Source organism: Odocoileus virginianus, chromosome 1 (assembly GCF_023699985.2).
Source record: "Odocoileus virginianus isolate 20LAN1187 ecotype Illinois chromosome 1, Ovbor_1.2, whole genome shotgun sequence".
Classification (NCBI taxonomy): Eukaryota; Metazoa; Chordata; class Mammalia; order Artiodactyla; family Cervidae; genus Odocoileus; species Odocoileus virginianus.
Window position 1 is genome coordinate 41,806,743 of NC_069674.1, and position 16,505 is coordinate 41,823,247.

Sequence of the window (16,505 nt, forward strand, 5' to 3'; positions counted from 1 at the left end):
AACAAGAGACATACACTGTCTCACTGTTTCAGAGACCAGAAGCCTGTAATCAGGCAGAGTCACACTTCCTCAAACACCAGGGAAGGATCAGTTCCAAGCTTCTCTCCTTGGCTTTCAGAAGGCCAAGTTCTCCCTGTGTCCCTTTATCATCTCCTTTTTATAAGGACACAGTCACATTGGATTAATGACCCACCCTAATGACCTCATCTTAACTCGATCCAGAACCTAGTGCTTTTGCATCTGCCTGCTGCTTTCAACAGGAATAATTGGGGCCACATTTAAGTTTACACAGACAAACCTACTCAGCCAAGTACCACACAATTGAGATGTGTAATTTTAGTTGTGTGTGTGTGTGTGTGCACCAAGTCACTTCAAGCGTGTCCGACTCTTTTGAGACCTTATGGACTATAGCCCGCCAGTCTCCTCTGTCCAAGGGATTCTCCAGGCAAGAATACTGGAGTGGGTTGCCACGCCCTCCTCCAGAGGATCTTCCCAATCCGGGGATCAAACCCACATCTCTAATAGCCAGGACATGGAAGCAACCTAGATGCCTATCAGCAGACGAATGGATAAGGAAGCTGTGGTACATATACACCATGGAATATTACTCAGCCATTAAAAAGAATTCATTTGGGTCAGTTCCCTCTCAGCCTCCGCCGCCGCCACCCCTCTGCCAGCGCTCCGGGGCCACCTCGGGCCGGCGGTCCTCCGCGGGAGGGAGCGAGACTGCGGGCGGCCGGGCGAGCGGCTGACGGGGGCGGCGGGGTGGCCAGCGGGTCCTGCAGCGCTCGCGGCGGGCGAGTTGTCTCCATGGGGTCGGCCCCCCGCGTCCCTGCGCTCTGAGGTGGACAGCAGATTGTGTGTTTATTCGAACATTTCCACTGCTGCACAGAGAGCACACACATCTTCAGTGGACTTGGGATTCCTGGAAAATTGCCTTTGTGAAAAGTGGGCATAATCCCTTTAAATTCCATCTCTTAAGTTTTCTATTTTGTTGTGTCTCAAAAAGACATCAAGAAACCATGAACAGCTTTAGTAATGAAGAGTTTGACTGCCATTTCTTGGATGAAGGCTTTACTGCCAAGGACATTCTGGACCAAAAAATTAATGAAGTTTCTTCTGATGATGATAAGGATGCCTTCTATGTTGTGGACCTGGGAGACATTCTGAAGAAACATCTGAGATGGTTGAAAGCTCTTCCTCGGGTCACCCCCTTTTATGCGGTCAAATGCAATGATAGCAGAACGATAGTGAAGACACTCACTGCCATTGGGACAGGATTTGACTGTGCCAGCAAGACTGAAATACAATTGGTGCAGAGTCTCGGGGTGCCCCCAGAGAGGATTATCTATGCAAATCCGTGTAAACAAGTGTCTCAGATTAAGTACGCTGCCAATAACGGAGTCCAGATGATGACTTTTGATAGTGAAGTCGAGCTGATGAAAGTTGCCAGGGCACATCCAAAGGCCAAGTTGGTTTTGCATATCGCCACTGATGATTCCAAAGCAGTCTGTCGCCTCAGTGTCAAATTTGGTGCCACGCTTAAAACCAGCAGGCTTCTTTTGGAACGGGCGAAAGAGCTAGATATTGATGTCATTGGTGTCAGCTTCCACGTGGGAAGTGGCTGTACTGATCCTGAGACCTTTGTGCAAGCCATCTCTGATGCCCGCTGTGTCTTTGACATGGGCGCCGAGGTTGGTTTCAACATGTATCTGCTTGATATTGGTGGTGGCTTTCCTGGATCTGAGGATGTGAAGCTTAAATTTGAAGAGATCACCAGTGTAATCAACCCAGCATTGGACAAGTATTTTCCATCAGACTCTGGAGTGAGAATCATAGCTGAGCCAGGCAGATACTATGTTGCATCAGCTTTCACACTCGCAGTTAATATTATTGCCAAAAAACTTGTATTAAAGGAATAGACAGGCTCTGATGATGAAGAGGAGTCAAGTGAACGGACATTTATGTATTACGTGAACGATGGAGTATATGGGTCATTCAACTGCATCTTTTACGATCACGCACACATGAAGCCTCTTCTGCAGAAGAGACCCAAACCAGACGAGAAGTATTATTCATCCAGCATCTGAGGACCCACCTGTGACAGCCTGGACCGCATTGTTGAGCGCTGTAACCTGCCCGAGATGCATGTGGGCGATTGGATGCTCTTTGAGAACATGGGTGCTTACACTGTCGCTGCTGCTTCCACCTTCAATGGATTCCAGAGACCCACCATCTACTACGTGATGTCAGGGCCAACGTGGCAACTGATGCAGCAGATCTGGACCCAGGACTTCCCGCCTGGAGTGGAGGAGCCAGACGTCGGTCCCCTGCCCGTGTCCTGTGCCCAGGAGAGCGGCATGAAGCGGCACTCGGCAGCCTGTGCTTCCACGCGTATTAACGTGTAGATACCACTCTTATAGCTGTTTACTGCGAGTTAGCTTGATTTAAGGGTTTGGGGGGGACCATTTAACTTAATTACTGCTAGTTCTGAGATGTCTATGTGAGTAGGGTTGGCACAGGTGCACCAATGTGGAAGACTGGGAGATGGGGTCACACTTATCTGTGTTCCTATGGAAACTATTTGAATATTTGTTTTATATGGATTTTTATTCACTTTTCAAACATGCTACTAAAGGCTTCAACTGCTGAGCAAGCGTTTGTGGCTTGTGTATCAGCAGGATGGGCCAGAAGCTTAGTGTTGTGACCGGTTTTAACAAAAAGGAATAAAGGATCTTGACATAAAAAAAAATAAAAGAATTCATTTGAACCAGTTCTAATGAGATGGATGAAACTGGAGCCCATTATACAGAGTGAAGTAAGCCAGAAAGATAAACACCATTACAGTATACTAACATACATATACGGAATTTAGAAAGATGGTAATGATAACCCTATATGCAAAACAGAAAAAGAGACACAGATGTACAGAACAGACTTTTGGACTCTGTGGGAGAAGGCGAGGGTGGGATGTTTCGAGAGAACAGCATAGAAACATGTATATTATCTATGGTGAAACAGATCACCAGCCCAGGTTGGGTGCATGAGACAAGTGCTCGGGCCTGGTGCACTGGGAAGACCCAGAGGGATTGGGTAGAGAGGGAGGTGGGAGGGGGGATCGGGATGGGGAATACATGTAAATCCATGGCTGATTCATGTCAATGTATGACAAAAACCACTACAATATTGTAAAGTAATTAGCCTCCAACTAATAAAAATAAATGGGGAAAAAAAAAACTGGACATGGAAAAAAAAAACCCACATCTCTTAAGTCTCCTGCATTGGCAGGTGGATTTTTTAGCACTAGCACCATTGGGGAATGCTCAATTTTAGATATACCTCAAATCAAAATTTGTGAACCCCTGTATTTCCTATCATTTCTGTTTCATTGTAAGTGCACAGGTGGAAGTCCCATCCTCTAGAGCACCTCCCAGTCAGTTTGATGGTGAATGAGGAGCTTCATCCAGTGGTGCTGGAAAAATGTAAGGAGAGAAGTTGTATGATGTTTTGATGTTTGTTTCTATGTTACAGACTCAGATGCACTGCTCTGATCCACACATGCCTTTGTAAAATATGCATGATTCTTCGCACTTTACACGTGAAGCCTGAGGATCCCCAAGGAAGCAGCTTTCCCTCAGGGTAACCCAGTCTCCAAAGCACACTCCACGGGGCCACTGTGCAGACTTCTGGTTTCTGCAGCGCAGGACCACACACAGCAGTGTCAGGGCAGCCTGGACTCCGTGAGGATGCCGCCTAGGCCTGCCTGTCAGCTGGACTCTTGTCCAGCACACATCTAGACCCGAGCAAGCACCCCTCATAAACTCAGGGAGTGGGAGAGCAAAGCAGAAGTAGCTCTCTCTCTCATTCCCTGTTCCTGCTCAACTTCTCCCCATGGGCTTTGTTTGGGGCTGGGAGGTCTGTGCTTTTTTGCTGATTTAGGGTCACTGACTACTTAGGCTATAGCTTTCCCAGTGGTCATGTATGGATATGAGAGTTGGACTGTAAAGAAAGCCGAGCACTGAAGAATAAATGCTTCTGAACTGGGGTATTGGAGAAGACTCTTGAGAGTCCCTTGGACTGCAAGGAGATCCAACCAGTCATCCTAAAGGAGATCAGTCCTGAGTGTTCATTAGAAGGAGTGATGTTTAAAGCTGAAACTCCAATACTTTGGCCACCTGATGCAAAGAGCTGACTCATTTGAAAAGACCCTGATGCTGGGAAAGACGGATGGTGGCAGAAGAAGGGGACAACAGAGGATGAGATGGTTGGGTGGCATCACCAACTCGATGGACATGAGTTTGGGTAAACTCCAGGAGTTAGTGACGGACAGGGAGGCCTGGCGTGCAGCAGTCCATGGGGTCGCAAAGAGTCGGACATGACTGAGCGACTGAGACTGAACTGGACTGAAGGTTCACTGGCTACTGATCAGGGCCACAAGAGAGGCAGAGCCAGTGGTCCCCTCCCATCCAGGAAAGCCGGGGCCGAACCAGAGCTACCGCAGTTGGGGACCTCAATGGCAGAGACACCCCTGCCCTGAGGAAGTGTTCATCCAGGGAGGGAAACCAGTTCAACAGCACAAAACAAAACAGACATGCCAGAGACCAAGAAGACAAGGAAAATGTGCATGATGTGACAGTAGCTGAGCAGAAGGAAAGCAATGACAAAAGAGAGGGAAATGGGCTGGAGCAGACCTGGTTTTGCACCCTTGCACAAGAAGCAAGTTGCTCGTTGTGAAAGTGAAACAGGGACACCAGGGTCCTACAGGTGAGGAAGAACTCTAGTCATGTTTCTCATGGGGAGTATTTGAAAATCTGGACTAGACAATGAGGGCAGAGTGGGTGCTGAGTGAGTGTGCTGCTTGGATCAGACGATTTTAGTTAAAAGGTTTGAGTTGAGTGAGGGGCTAGGAACCAAGACGGAGGGCATCTTATTGTTGTTGTTTAGTTGCTAAGTCATGTGCAACTCTTTCACAACCCCATGGACTGTAGCCCACAAGGCTCCTCTGTCCATGGAATTTCCCAGGCAAGAATACTGGAGTGGGTTGCCATTTGCTTCTCCAGGGGATCTTCCTGACCCAGGGATCGAACCGGCATCTCCTGCACTGGCAGGTGGATTCTTTACCGCTGAGCCACCTGGGAAGCCCTGAGGATGTCTTACTGTCTAGAAAACTTAACCTATTCCTTTGAGGGTGGAGACAGCCTGTGGAGCCTCTGGGATTTGAGAAATCCTGCCACTACATACATCTCCCAGCATGGAAGCAAGACAGGCCCGTCATGGTTTCCCTAGACCGTGCGTCTTGGGTGAAATCAACAGGCTGTTTCCTTTAAACAGGTGTGTCCAGGGCTGGTGCCACCACACTCATTTCACCAGAGGGTGCCCCTCACTCAGCACAGACACCAGGACATTTAAACCCCAGCCGTGGGGAGAATGGGCTTCCCAGGTGGCGAGAGTAGTAAAGCACCCGCCTGCCAGTGCAGGAGACTTAAGAGATGCAGGTTCAATCCCTGAGTCAGAATGATCCCCTGGAGGAGGCCATGGCAACCCACTCCAGTATTCTTGCCTGGAAAATCCCATGCACAGAGAAGTCTGGTGGGCTACAGTCCATGGGGTCGCAAAGAGTCAGACAAGACTGAAGCCACTCAGGACGCACTCACATAGGGAGAATGAGCGATGTGAACCCACCGTTCTTACTAAGGAACATCCTCATGGAACCCGTCCTTCCCTGCTGCCACTGCACAGTCACAGAGCCTGGCTCCCACTGCAGCCCCACAGAAAAGTACAAATAGAACATGAGTGAAATTGGGGTGGAGAAGGGGAAAGAAGGGGAGGGAGAGGGCAGGAGGGGTGAGGAGGGATCGTCCCTAAGATCCATGGAAGAGCCTGGTAGGTGGAGAAAGAAGACCCTTTCTCTCTTCCTTCCTCCCAGCCAAGGAAACCAGTGAAAGTCTGCCACCTCTACGAGACCCCCACCCCTACTCCCAAGATTCTGCAGCAGCTGAGAGCATATTCACTGGAGGTTTTTGTTTTCTCTCAGGAAAGTAACCCAACCCACTCCCCACCTGGCAGACCCAGTCAGAGCTGTCCCAGTAACCAAAGACACAGTGCCTTTTTCTATTTTCTTAGAAAATGACAAGATAAAAATCAAGGTGAACCAGGAGAAGCCATGCCTTAGATAACTTTATTACCTAGGTGACTTTGAATAAAATGTTCCTGAAATGATCTTCTTTGAGAGTAGACGTGCGTTCCCTGAGACTCTGCATGAATCAATGGAATCATGAGGAATTTGACATCAAAGGTCATCGTGTTCGTTTGGCAGAAACCAAAAAAAGTATCCACATTCAATTGTGTGAGAGAAAGCATTTCCTCTTCATTAGACAAGTTGTCCTTAGGGAATAATATAGAACATTGTCTAATTTGGGTTTTCTTGGACATTCCCAGGAAAACTGCTCTTTAGAGGAAGCGGTTTCCCATGGTGGCTGGTCCATGAGATTCCTGGTCAGAGACCGCCACCTGCTGGACAGAGGATGGGCCAGAAACCAGGAGGATTTTTTCTGTTTTGGGCTCAAAGAAGCTGGTAATGGAAAACAGCCACAAATGAGTTAATCTGGAGAAGGATTTAGATAAATGAGGCTCAGACACTCTCTGGTGCCCGGCTGAGAGTTCCAAAATACCTGAGCTTCCCCAGGGCAATATTGTGGAGCACAAGCCTTCACAACATCCCAACCATGAGCAGGTTGTTAAAACGAAGGTTCCCAAGCCCCTTCCTTGGGAACAGTCCATTTCAGGATGTCTGGTGGGGGCCTGAGACTCAGCATTTTGAGCACACTCTCTGGGTAATTCCATCATTGCCCAAGAAAGGAAAAGGGTCCTGAAAGGGACGAGGTATGGTGGGGCCCATCTGAAGTCCTGCCCCTGGTCTGGGATCTTGAACAAGCTACCCACCCCACCCCACCCACCCCCACCGCTCCACCCCTCACCCACCCAGGACAGGGACAGAGATCCAGTCCCATCAGTCCTCTGCTTTTCTGTCCACTGCAGAAGGCCTGAGTTCCTCAATGGGACAGACAGGCTCATCTGATCCGTTCCATCAACTCTGCCCACTCTCCTCTCAGTTAGCCCCTGGGCCTCCCCCACGTGTCCATTCAGAAGGCCAAGCCAGGTTATATATATGGTGGTGGCATGGATCTTCTCACAAAACTCTAATTAGGGAAACAGGTGGAGACTGTATACAGCCCAGGGATGCAGGGTACTGACCCCCAGTTTGAGGAGAACTGAGCACACATTGCCTCCCCCCACCTCTGTCTCCTTTCACACCTGCTAGTTTTGTGTGTGACGTCCTTCTGAGGTGTGGGCTGAACGGAGTGGTGCGGCTGCCTGGGGCGAATGGAGCAGCGTGGCTGTGTGGCCTGGTGCAGACGAGGCATGCAGAGGGGTTCTGGTTACTGCAGAAGGGGATGGTCTCGGCGCTGATGGACCAGGACATTGGCATTACCGACACAACCACGAGGGATCCACCGTGGGCGTTATTGCCTTCACCTGTGCTCACCCTCCCTCTGGTTAAGTCAGAGATGCTGAACTGATTCGGAGAAGGCAATGGCAGCCCACTCCAGTACTCTTGCCTGGAAAATCCCATGGACAGAGGAGCCTGGCAGTCCATGGGGTTGCTAAGAGTCGGACACGACTGAGCGACTTCACTTCACTTTTCACTTTCATGCATTGGAGAAGGAAATGGCAACCCACTCCAGTGTTCTTGCCTGGAGAATCCTGGGGATAGCAGAGCCTTACGGGCTGCCGTCTATGGGGTCGCACAGAGTTGGACACAACTGAAGTGACTTAGCAGCAACAGCAGCATTGAACTGATTAGGCTCAGAGGTCTAAGCTACAAAGGACTTGCATGTCTGACTTCATGGTGTGTGTCCCCCTGAGGCCCTCCTCCTGTCTGAATTCTTCCTGAAGGGAGGATACCTGCCCTGGGAAGAGCACTCAGTCCACTCCCCCTCCACTCCAGCTCCCGGAGCTCAGCATTCCCATGATTCATGTAGGCCTGACCACACAGACCTTATTTATAGCTTCTAAATATTGGCCCTGGAGCTGCCTCCAGAGTGCCAGGTACTTTCTGAGGGAGAACACAGCTCAGGATGCTCTTTCTTCCTCTCTCCCTCTCTTTCTGTCTCTCTGTCTCTATTTCTCTCCTTGTCCAAAGGCTGTTTCTGAATCACCAGCCCTTTGCCAAGGGGGAGCTGCGACCACCAAGACCAACACCTTCAGGTTTCCACCATTCTGAATTGAAGGGCACCACCATCCGTGGAGGGTGTGGGATGGTTTGAGAAACTCAACATCTTTAAAAATCTTGCAATCAAGGACTGGCCCTCACTGACCATACGTCCAGGGAGAGCATTTCAGTGCCCCTCATGCAGGTGCTGGGATACCACCCAAAGGTGCACAGACTTGGTGGAGTCCTTTCTTACTTTTCTAAGGGCATGGACAGCCTTTATGTTACACAGGACTCACAGAGCCCAGCCCAGGCATGGACCACAGCCTGGGAGCTGCTGGCACTGGCAGATGACAGAGGTGGATCCCTCATCTCCCTACGTTAGTGCCCAGCCCAGCGAGAGGCACAGTATCCTCAGGGTCCCTAGCACCATTTGGGGTCCACTGAGGGGATGCAAGCAGGACATGGGACAGGAGTGGAAGTGTGTGCTGCATCTCCGGCTTCTATCATATTAGTGGATCTGGGGTGAGGGGCTCAGAGACCCCCATCAAAGCGAGCTGACTGAGACAAAAATGGAGCATTTCCTGCTCTGTGCTGTGGCCCACAGCTAGAACAGGCCAGGGACCCCTGCTGCTCTCCAGTCCCCAGCTTCACCCCACTCCAGGTCTCCAGCACTTAGAGACACAGCACCCACTCCCCAGAGTGTGAGCACCAGGTCTTGCCATGGCCAGAATATCTCCTCTCCTTAACTGTTCATCACTGGCTGCTCCTTCATATTCTACTTAAAAGAGTCACTCTGCCTAGGTTCTATCACTTCTCCTGGCTTTATTTTCCTGGTTGGGCCAGCCACTGTCTGAAATAATCTTATTTGTTTATGTCTTTAATTGTTTCCTGATTGAAACCAGAAGACCCAGTTTCTGGTTCTGCTGTCCACATGCAGTGCTTGCCCTTAGATTAGCAGTTTCCTTCTCTGCCCAGTCAACTGCTGTAACCAGCATGACCCAGGGCCCTTCCTGCAGTCCTCCATGACCCGCCTGGTCTTCCCTCCATTTCCATCACTTCTCTTGTTTCTTTATTGCATCCCCATGGCATGGATGCTCTGAGCCAGCGAGTGTCAGCAGGAATCACAATCGAGGTAGCTGGATTCATTACCTGCAGAGGCCTCTGCCATCTATCAGTCCCTCCGTAGACTCCAGAGAAAAAGAGGAATCATAAAAACTCATAAAGGAACTGGCAGAACTCGTAGAAAATGTAAACCAAAACATCTGTGGGTAGGCTGTACCGTCCAGGACTTTGAATCCCAGAAGCCTTCCTTCCAGGAGCAAAAAGGGTACCAGTTAAAGACTCTATCAAGTTACAGGCTGGGGTACAGTTCTTGAGAGACATGGACCAGACAAAAATTCTGCAGATACAGAGAGAAGGAGAGACAGAGAGAAAGGGGGGAGGGACAGAGAGAAGGAGAGAGAGGTTAAGACCGGAACAGAGATAGGGATAGAGAACAAGGGCTTGGCAGGGATCATGTTATAGAACTGAACTCTGTACAAACTCATCTTTTCACTCACTCACATTTCACTCCTGTTTTGTGGCTGGGGTGGAAAGCGCAGAAGTGAGGGGGCTCCTGCTCCTCGTGAACTGTGCAACTCTCCACTTTTCCTCCCCGCCTCCCCGCCCCCCCGCCCCCAGTCAGGAACTGGACTAAAAGACATGTTCCCAATGGGCCTGGTTTCCTGCCCGCACACTCATCACTGTGAATCCCCCCGGGCCATCATTCAGTTTGAATCATCAAGTGGGATCTTAGCCCATTCATAAACCCAGGGCCTCATCCATCCCTCCCTACCTATGTGTGTTCCAGGGCCACATCCCATCTCTGGATCCCTTGAAGGGGCTTATGTGATGACTGGACTCCCGTCCAACCCCAGGGCAGACCCATGGCCAGCATTTCCAGAACAGCATAGTCCACTATGTGTATAAAGGACTAGCCACTTCTCTCAGGCAATCTTCTAGTCTTTGCCCTCAGCAATGGGGATGTCTCCTAAACAGTAGTATCTTATGTCTAAATTGCTTCCTCTATGTTATGACTCCATCTCAGAAGCAGCACATGGGTTATCTTCTACATTATATTTAAGGAGAAATTTAGTACTGATAAATTAAACTCAATAGGCTTCCCAGGTGGCTCAGCAGTAAAGAATATGCCTGCCACGCCAGAGATGAGGGTTCGATCCTTGGTTGGGGAGATCCCCTGGAGAAGGAAATAACAACCCACTCCAGTATTCTTGCCTGGAAAGTCCCATGGACAGAGGAGCCTGGCAGACTACTGTCCGTGGGATTGCAAATGAGACAGATGCCACTGAACGACTAAACAGCACCAACAACAAAATTAAACTTGACCCCTAATTAATAAGTTTACTACTACTACTATTAAATTTGGAAAGCAGGTTTCTCATTGATTTCACACAAAAGCTTTTCTCGAACTTGCTGCATGGCATTTTGCTTTAAGAGTTAGTGTTCAAAAGTCAACCAGATGAATTCCATCCCATGTGCTGAGACCTTGACCAAATGACAAGTCTGACTGACTGTTGGCTAGGCCTGTTATGTATGCTATTGCTATGGTTACTCTTGTCCCTTCTCTATCAGAGAGCTCCATTGGATTGACACTCTTAGGCAAGCTTCTAGATGGCTCTCTCTGCAGCTTTAATTTTTCTCCATTTCCTATGGAGTTGTTTGGTTTTCCTTGCAGAGAACCTTCAAGCAAACCCAGTGACTTGCCAGATTTGAAAGAGATGCTCTGCACAGCCCACCCCCCTCACCCACATACCCCACCTCATTTCACCCCTGCAATCCCATCCCCCACCCACACCCCACTGGTTCAGCTTTGCTTCCCAGAGCAGTAAGTCCTGCAGTTGCCCCATGGCCTGCAGCAGAGCTTCCACCCAGGTGGAAACATCTGTTTCTGGCCCTGAACCATTCATATTCAGCTTGAATAATTGAGACTGGAGCATGGCTACCAAAGCTACGGAACAAAGGGATTAGCAGCTCCCTAACAGGTGCACACTGCCACCACAGCCTCCCTGAGCACCTTCCCTCGCAGCAGTGGGGAAAAGAAGAGAAAGGCCCAGGGTCTCCTGTGGAGGGGCCTTGGCGCCCAGCCCCTCAGCATGCCCCCCAGTGCTCTCAGCTCCACTCCCACTGCCCTGATGATGTCATTGCACGACTTCCCTCTAGCTCCCAGAAGGTTTGCTCAAATATGCCCTTTATCCTACAGTGGATCCCATTAACCCAGTTATGTGAGTCCCACCTGCAACCAGAGCTGCCCTCGGGGGGTTGATTTTCCATGTGTCACATACCTGTGATCACCTCCCTTCACGTTCTGCCTTACTTCCCCCCAACAATCCTTTATTTGTTCTGGGTTTGAGACCCCTAACCACACTGGCTTTCCAGTTCAGTCTTCTGCCATCTGACATCCACATCAGCAGTCCTGCCTTTGCAGACCAGGCTCTGGGTGTGTAAGCTGACAGCGTTGGGTACTGGAGTGTAAACTGTGCACTGTCCTGAGACACTTCACATGGGAGGCACCACTTAAAAGTCTCCTGGTGAATGGATGGAGGTAAAGTCTTGGCCCCAGGGCAGCTGGCCAGGTGTGGCCAATGGTTTCCTCCCCTAGGCAGCTCATTGCAACAGATAGGACTGAGCCCAGAACCAGCACCCTGCAGTCTGTAACAGGCTGTGACGCTGAACCAAGCACTGTCCTCTCCTATATAAAAGGAGACCGGCTGAGAGGTGGGACATGGGGCCAGTCCCTCTTCTGGGACAGCTACATGGTTGGTGGTTTCCTCAAGGGTCATGAACTTATGAATTCTGTGCCCAGATGTGTCCGAAGATTCCCGAAGTATCCAATATCCAAAGACACTGTCCTCACTGGGGAGACGTGAACATCTATGCGGCAGAGGCTGGAGATCAGAAGTGGCCTAGTCCTTTTCTCCCTGGTTGCCATCTTGCCTTCTCTCAAGTTGGAAACCTTCAGAGAATTCATTCTTTTACTACCAAGGGTAATATGGTAGAGTAGAAAAACAAAGCCACTAGAGGTCAGTGGACTGGGTTTAAATTTCCACTCTGCCTCCGAGTGGCCATGTAACATCAGCCAAGTCTAAGTGAATTCATGGACTTCAGGAAATAAATTACAAAATTTACTCTCAATTTCTTCTACATTCAGGGTGGCTGAATAGCCCCTAAAGACTGCAGGTTCCCACCAAACCAGAGAATGTACACCATGTTCCTATAAAAGTTATTGTCCATGAAAGCTAAGTTGCAGTTTCTTTACTCACATATGCTGAAAGAGAGGGAACAGCCCTGGCTTTAAGCTGTCTAGATGAACAGATGTGACCAGGCCCTTAGTCCTCATTTAGACCATATCAGATGGCCTGGAAGCTCCCTGGGAAAGATAGGAGTCCCATAGTGTCTGACAGATGCAGATACTCAGCCAAGCAGCCGTGGGGCAGGGGCCGTGCCTTCCAAATGCCTCGAAACCAATTCTGAGTAGAATGGGACTCAGAATGACCCATCCTCAATGACCCTGTCCTCAGGCCTCCCTCTGACAGTGATATACCGGAGTCGAAAACAGTGGGAATTAGATTAGCCTTCTTCCTGCAGCATGCAGGGTTTCCCCAGAACTGAAGGCAGGCAGGAAAGGAAGGTTCGCCTTGAGGGAGTCAGTCCCTCAAGCAAATCTCTGACGATGAGACAGGAAGGAGATCTCAGCAAGTGAAAATCACATGTCACACACTCACTGGAAAACAGCTTCACGGAGTCACTGCCATCTGAGTTTTGCCACTTCTTTCTGAAAATAAATGAAATGCTGCATGCCTGGAAATTACAAATACAGGTGCCCAGACATCTCCCAATTTCTTCTTCATTTCTCCAGTCTGGAATTCTGCAATCTGCATCACTGATTTGATGGAAATACGATGATGCTGTAAGACAGTAACAACAGACAGTAGACAGACATGTCTCCCAACCAGAGGGGAGGTCTTCTAACCTTCCATGGGGAAAGGGCCGCCTGCAAGGGCCACCCATGCAAAGCAGTTAAATTTTATCACAATGTCAGAGGGCAGAAGGAAGCATCCTAGAAAGCTTTCCTCCTGTTTGCACTTTTAGATCACATTTCAATAGTATTAGAGCTCAGACAAGTATTCATATGATTTCTCAAAGCACATGTGTATTACAGAGCTCATTGCATCACATGGTGACTTATTTTCTATGTTAGAGTCGCTGGGTTTGAGACACATGGATCACTACCGGCTACTTCCTATTTAGACAATTAATTTGTAAAAAGTCTTTCAAAAAGCAGAAGTCACTTGCAAAGTTGTCACAGATGAGGGCTATCCACATGAGACACCCTCCCACCCCATCTGACCTCCCTGATCAGGAGTCCTGTTCTCATCCATGCCTTCTCTCCTCTTTTTTCTCCAGGGAAAAAGGACGCTGGTTTCCAATGCCAAGCTCACCTGTGTGGTTGGTGTGATTTCCTCCCACATCACTCAGGATCTTCCTTTCAATCAATCACTTGTTGAGACAATCTACACAAATCAAGTGAATTGGACGGTGTTATGGACTGAATTGTGTCCCTCCAAAATTCATGTTTGAAGCCTTAGCCGTCAATGTGTCAACATGTTGAGATAGGGTTAAATGAAGTCATCAAGGGATCCATGACCGATAAGCCTGATGTTCTTTAAAAAAGAGGAAGAGACACCAGAGCTCTCTTGATCTCTCTCCACACACCCACAGAGGAAAGGCCAGGTGAGGACACAGGGAGGCAGCAGGCATCCGCAAGCCAGGAAGAGAGGTCTCACCAGAAACCAGCCTAGCTTGCACCTCAATCTGGGACTCCCAGCCTCCAAAACTGAGAAGAAAATATGTCTTGTATAGGCATCTAGGTCTGTGATGCCCTGCTGTGGCAACCTGAACTGAGTAGTATAGAGGGGGAGCATGAGCAGAGTGGTTAAGAGAGAAATGCTGTCTAACTGAAGAGGAGGACTATACGGCAGCACGTGAGAGCCTCATGCTGACAGCATCTCCTGCATCGTTCTGATGTCTCATAAGATTCTCTATCTATCTATCTACACATTTGTCTGTCTACCTACCTATCTAGTCACCTATTTGATAAATTATGGTTCTCCACATTGAAGACTGCGAGGAAATATTGGGAAAGGTCAGTTTTCATTCCAACCCCAAAGAAAGGCAATGCCAAAGAATGTTCAAACTACCACACAATTACACTCATCTCACACACTAGCAAATTAATGCTCAAAATACTCCAAGCCAGGCTTCAACAGTACATGAACCGTGAACTCCCAGATGTTCAAGCTAGATTTGGAAAAGCCAGAGTAACCCGAGATCAAATTGTCAACATCCGCTGGATCATCAAAAAAGCAAGAGACTTCCAGAAAAACATCTACTTCTGCTTTATTGACTACGTCAAAGCCTTTGACTGTGTGGATCACAACAAACTGTGGAAAATTCTTTTTTTTTAATTATTTATTTATTTTACTTTACAACTTTGTATTGGTTTTGCCATACATTGACTTGAATCCACCATGGGTGCACATGCGTTCCCCATCCTGAACCCCCCCCTCCCATCCCATCCCTCTGGGTCATCCCAGTGCACCAGCCCTGAGCACCCTGTTTCATGCATTGAACCTGGACTGGCGATTTGTGTCACATATGATAATTTACATGTTTCAACGCCCTTCTCCCATATCATCCTGCCCTCGCCCTCTCCCACAGAGTCTAAAAGACTATTCAATACATCTGTGTCTGTCTTGCTGTCTCGCATACAGGGTTATCGTTACCATCTTTCTAAATATCATATATATGCATTAGTATACTGTATTGGTGTTTTTCTTTCTGCCTTACTTCACCCTGTATAATAGGCTCCAGTTTCATCCACTTCATTAGAACTGATTCAAATGCATTCTTTTTAATGGCTGAGTAATATTCCATGTGTAGATGTACCACAGCTTTCTTATCCATTTGTCTGCTGACGGACATCTAGGTTGCTTCCATGTCCTGGCTGTTATAAACAGTGCTGCGATGAACATTGGAGTACTCGTGTCTCTTTCAATTTTGGTTTCCTCAGTGTGTATGCCCAGCAGCAGGATTGCTGGCTCATATGGCAGTTCTATTTCCAGTTTTTTAAGGAATCTCCACACTGTTCTCCATAGTGGCTGTACTAGTTTGCATTCCCACCAACAGTGTAAGAGGGTTCCCTTTTCTCCACACCCTTTCCAGCATTTATTGCTTGTAGACTTTTGGATAGCAGCCATTCTGACTGGCGTGTAATGCCACATCATTGTGGTTTTGATTTGCATTTCTCTGATAATGAGTGATGTCGAGCATCTTTTCATGTGTTTGTTAGCCATTTGTATGTCTTCTTTGGAGAAATGTCTGTTTAGTCCTTTGGCCCACTTTTTGATTGGGTCTTTTATTTTTCTGCAAACTGTGGAAAATTCTTAAAGAGATGGGAATTCCAAACCATCTGACCTGCCTCCTGAGAAATCTGTATGCAGGTCAAGAAGCAACAGTTAGAACCAGACATGGAAAAACAGACTGGTTCCAAATCAGGAAAGGGGTACGTCAAGGCTGTATATTGTCACCCTGCTTGTTTAATTTATATGCAGAGTATATCATGAGAAATGCTGGGCTGGATGAAGCACAAGCTGGAAACAAGATTGCTGGGAGAAATATCAATAACCTCAGATACCCAGATGACTCCACCCTTATGGCAGTAAGTGAAGAAGAACTAAAGAATCTCTTGATAAAAGTGAAAGAGGAGAGTGAAAAAGTTGGCCTAAAACTCAACATTCAGAAAACTAAGATCATGGCATCTGGTCCCATCACTTCTTGGCAAATAGATGGGGAAACAATGGAAACAGTGAGAGATTTTATTTTGGGGAACTCCAAAATCACTGCAGATGGTGACTACAGCCATGAAATTAAAAGACACTTGCTTCTTAGAAGAAAAGTTATGACCAATCTAGACAGCATAATAGAAAGCAGAGACATTACTTTGCCAACAAAGATCCATCTAGTCAAACTATGGTTTTTTCAGTAGTCACATATGGATGTAAGAGTTGGACTATAAAGAAAGCTGAGCGCAGAAGAATTGATGCTTTTGAACTGTGGTGTTGGAGAAGGCTCTTGAGAGTCCCTTGGACTGCAAGGAGATCCAACCAGTCCATACTAAAGGCAATCAGTCCTGAATGTTCATTGGAAGGATGATGCTGAAGCTGAAACTCCA

At 48.1% G+C, this 16,505-nt stretch overlaps 1 pseudogene; it reads left to right on the forward strand.

Annotated features, from left to right (window-relative positions):
- Nucleotides 1-889: 889 nt before the first annotated feature.
- LOC139035119 (ornithine decarboxylase pseudogene) lies at nt 890-2,760 on the forward strand (annotated as a pseudogene).
- The last annotated feature ends 13,745 nt before the right edge of the window (nt 2,761-16,505 follow it).